The 4,887-nt window shown below is 34.7% G+C and overlaps 1 pseudogene; it reads right to left on the reverse strand.

Annotated features, from left to right (window-relative positions):
• Positions 1-221: 221 nt before the first annotated feature.
• LOC145263936 (U2 spliceosomal RNA) lies at positions 222-337 on the reverse strand (annotated as a pseudogene).
• Between the last annotated feature and the right edge of the window lie 4,550 nt (positions 338-4,887).

Here is a 4,887-nt window from a genome sequence, read left to right on the forward strand (position 1 = left end):
GGCAAGTAAACAAAAAATATATATTCAGAACGGACATTTTCCAGGGCATTTTATAATTAATCAGATGTGACATTTCCAGGGCATTTTGTAATTAAATCAGAAATAACTTTTTCCAGTTACTTTTTTAATATTAAAACTTTGTTACATTAAACATAGTACCTATTCACAATGCCTCCCCATGGGGCAGATTTAGACACCAGGATCGTTTTTTAATGTGGAGAAAAAATTGTCTTAGTCGTAAAGGATTTCTCTTCCACTGAAAGAGAAGAAATTGAAATATAGCACCTGAAGAACAGATACTACACTTTGATCTTAGCCAAAAGGCCAAGAAAGACAAATCATTTTTATTAGCTTTGCCTCAACAGCGACACCATTTTTTTTTTAATATTTCAATTTCCTTTTCAAGGGTTGATAAGGTTTATTTGGAATATTCCACTTTCCTTTTTTAGGGATGCACAGCATGATAACGGACGGAGCGATAAGCGTAATAATATAATGATTATTTTCGACCCTAATTACTTTGCTTCCCTAATAAGCAGGATTTGTCCCCTTCAATATATAACACCAACTAACAGCATGCCAAATATGTTATGGATGAATTCAGTCAGGACTTATACTCGCTAAACAGGATCGCTCCACTATGATGATATAATTGGCTGCCCAAGATCAAGGCTTGATGACCAATGCTTTTAAGAAAATGAGTGGATAAGCAACGACAACAAATGAAGATTCTTCCACACAGAAGTGACCCTGGATATGAGCTTAAACTATATATCCAGTGGTGAGGCCCCAGCTTGCGGGCTTTGGGGAGTGTGGAGCCACCCTTTAATTACTATTGCTCCCAGGTCCACTCTGACCCGGAGTGGTAGCATCTGTTAGGGTCCCAACTATGGGTTAAATAGAAACCGACTTGAAAACGATAAATATATTCGGTTAAAAAATTTGTCTTCAAAATCTTTGGATTCGGCATTAAATAACCCAAAAAGGGTTGATATTTTTTTTTTTTTTTTTACATAAGCGTCACCACTTATCAAGGCCGATCGGCCACTCAAGGATAAGGGTTAAAGAGTGTAGAGTAGTCAAAAGGACAATATAGTAATCAATAGTAATGGAAGTTCAGTAAATTTGTTAACTTAAGTGGAACGGCTCATCAGAAACTTGTTCACGTTGGACTTGAAGACAACCATATTATAGACAGCTGGAAAGCAGGAAAACGGAAGACAATTCCACAGGCGTGCAGTTCTCAGAAAGAAGCTTTGATCATGGAATCTATGTTTAGGTTTAGGTACAGATAAAGAGTGGGGAAAATTATTGATAATGTTTTCAGCTAGTCTAGTGTTTCTTGTGACGGGGGGACCATAGATTGAAGCTCAGTTGAACACTTTCCATGAAAATAACGATAAAGCAGAGACAAACTCGCAACATCTCTTCTGTGAGAACCAATCCACACAGAAGTAGAGTGTGAGCCACCTGACATCCAACCGACGGCTACTATATAATATGACACTACGGAATGTGTAAATATCTCCACTGGACGATCTGTAAAAAAGTTGAACATCAAATGCAGCAGCAAATCCTTGGAACAACATATACCAGAAAGAACAGCCAGAAATAAATTATACACCATCCATTATGACTATACAATTCCTACTGCTATGGGCCTAGAAAATGGAACCATAAAAGCAAATATAACGATATTGGACAAGAAGGAAAAAGAAGCAACTTTAGAAGTTAGTGTCCATAATGATAACAAAATACCAAAGTCTTATCTATGACATGAAAAGAAACTGGAATCTTGGGAAGATCTCTATCATCTTTTAAAAACTACCTGGCAAATATGGCCAGTAAACCAAGTGCAAGAGATTCAAACAATTGCACTCTAAGGGACAATTAGAATATTGAAAAGATCTCTCGGTTGGAATATATAAAATAGCAAGTGAATATTTGGCATCTAATAGGATGCTCCATCTCTAGCTCGAACAAAAAAAAAAAAGTTGTGATTCGGTTGGCTAACACAAGCATATCCAAACTCACATAGTGCTACACAGGCAATTAGCACATCACTGTATATGCGCACCTCCCAGCCTTATTTCTCTGTCCAACTTGGATCATGTGCAAATATAATTTAGTTCCAGCCAAGAAACGGGTGTAACAAAATATGTTTACTAGCTCATCTCTTGTCGTGGCTCAGATGGGAGACGAACCTCAAAATTCAAGCCCAATTTGGATGCCACAAAATTTCTATTCCAATATGTGCTTAACAAACCAACTTGCCTTGTATTTGTATGTTTTTTTTTTTTTTTCTTGATTTGTTGTTATGGTACGGATTTTGATTTCTTCAACGTCCAGGCTGATGTTCATCAAGGTGGTTTTCCGTCACCAGCTCTTTTCAATTACAAATTTGCCTGGAGCTTAAAGCAGAGATTAACTGGCAATGCAGGTGTACAAATTGAACAGGACTTTATAGGCACTGATCTAGACTTAGCTGACAATGTTGCAGTATTAGACGAAACATATGCAAATACCCTAACTGCACTTGATGGTATGAGTGGCTTCGTGAGTTGGCATGAAAATTAATGCCTCAAAAACGAAGATTCTCTTGGTCAACGTCCTGTCATATCGAGTCACTATAGCCCTTAATTGGGAAGTAGTCGAAGAGATTGATAACTTTAAATATCTCAGTGGAAAAATATCTCAGCCACAGGACAAGGCAAAGATGATATCTCAATCCGAATCAACAGGGCTCGCTCTGCTTTCTGTCACTTAGTTATTAAACAAAATCCAACTAACAATCAAATGCCGCATCTACCAAACACTTGTTTGCATGCTCTACGAGCTTGTTGACATTTCAAAGGCTGGAAGTCTTAGATTGGTGAGATCTTCAGTGCATTCTTGGGATTCGTATCTCAAACCAAGTTCCAAATGCCAGAATCCATGCACAATCTAAGCTTTTAGAGGAAGCATTTAGAATACTCTGATGGTTTTGGACATGTCCTTCGTCCACCAACTGACCTGATTTTCAAAGCAATAGCACCAATACTGCTACATGGATGATGCAAGAAGAGTGGTGATCAACTGGAGACGTGGCTTGCAATTGTCAAAGCTGACTTGGAAGCTATGACAAACCCTTGTGTCTTTGGTGTGTGATGATGGAATTTTGAATTGCAGAGACATTCTGAGGAGTCAGCAATAGATAGACTTAGATGAACTGCCTTGATTCAAGATGCAGTGAATTCACTTGGAACTGATTCAGCCCACCCTGGGAGAATGCCGTTCTATGTTCCTGCTGATACTGTTAAATAAGATTTAAATTAATTATAGACAAGATTTTGGTATTTTATTTGGAACATTGGTGAATTTCTTTTTTCTTCTTCATCTTATATGAGCCAAATAAATACAGATGCTACAACAAAAAATGGTTATCTACAATCTCCGACATTTAACTCCAACTCCATTGGAATAGAAGAACAAAATTCATAGAAAAAGATAGCAAGAAAACTTGAAAAAGAAAGGATTCGAACACAATGTAGCACTTCGTTTGACCAATTCTTTGATCCCAGCAGATTCTCTGGATGGCGGCTCATCACATAGGCAACTGAAATGCCGTTGTTTACAAGGACACGTCTGACAGGTTTAAAGATTTGCAGGAAGTGAATAACCGTTTCGTTTTTATCATGAATCCATTTACGGTTGATTTAGCCTAAAATGAAGAAAAAAAACAAACAAACAAAAGAAAAACAACAAAATATTGCAGTGATTGGTATTTTTTTGATACTAGAATTCTTTTTATTTAGTTTGAACAACAAAAACATGACAATTCAGCAGATTTTTACTAAGAATGTTGTGGCTATTAAAAACTAGTTCATTTTTTCAAACACAAACAATTTTATATATATGTATATATAAGGTTGAGCATGGTTTTAGCGTCCTAAATCAATGAAAGAAAGTTCTGTCTACTTATTCCGGTTTCAATGGCCTAAATAAGTATTGCAATTTTTAATAGATTTTAACATTTTGCAAGAAAAAAAATAAATAACTGGAATTTTTGTTACATTTCAATTGAGTTTCTTTTGTTTTTAATTTTTTGAAAATGGTGGAAATTTGTTTGATTTCTTTTTAAAACACTTTAGCTTTACATTTTTCTTTTTTGTACATATTATACTCCGGTGATATGCAGCTTCCAATGTATTGTCTGACTCTTTGTTGGTGTAAGAATTTGGTTTTATATATAAGACAAGAGGGCATTAAAGGTGTCACACTGGCATTATAGTTAAAACTTTTGCCTTTACCTTGTAATTAACTTTTCATTTAGGATGATAAAACCGTACCATTTCATATATATATATATATATATAGGCTACAGGCGTTTTTTTTTGTTTTTTTTTATCATTTTCATTTTTGAAATCTGTTGAATTTCTCTGGACGTGCTTGTATCAGAAACAGAATACAGCAATGGATTCCACAAACGAAACAAAACTGAGAATTTGTTAATTTTTAAAATTTTTTTTATGGACATTTTAAAAATCAAAAGATGTTTTGCAAGTTTTATATTTTGTTTGTTTAAGGATAGGATAAAACTTTATTCAAAATTTCAATTAAAATACAATTTATATTTTTTTATTGTTTATATATCACAGTCTTTTGAGAAAATAAATTTGGAAAAAAGTTGTTTTTTTTTCACCCAATTTATATAAGTAATGATGTGTACAACTTAATATCTCCATCTTTTATGGAAGCTGATTAAATAATGCATTTTTCTGTATACTCTAAAATATTTAATTATATCCATGAAATGCTTAGTATATGGAATGAACAGAATCTCAAGACTATGCCCTTCACCGGATCTTGTTTTTGTACAAATTGTTGACTTCTTATCAATAAAGCCTT

Source organism: Euprymna scolopes, chromosome 3 (genome assembly GCF_053919585.1).
Source record: "Euprymna scolopes isolate OS-2025 chromosome 3, ASM5391958v1, whole genome shotgun sequence".
In the NCBI taxonomy this organism is placed as follows: Eukaryota; Metazoa; Mollusca; class Cephalopoda; order Sepiida; family Sepiolidae; genus Euprymna; species Euprymna scolopes.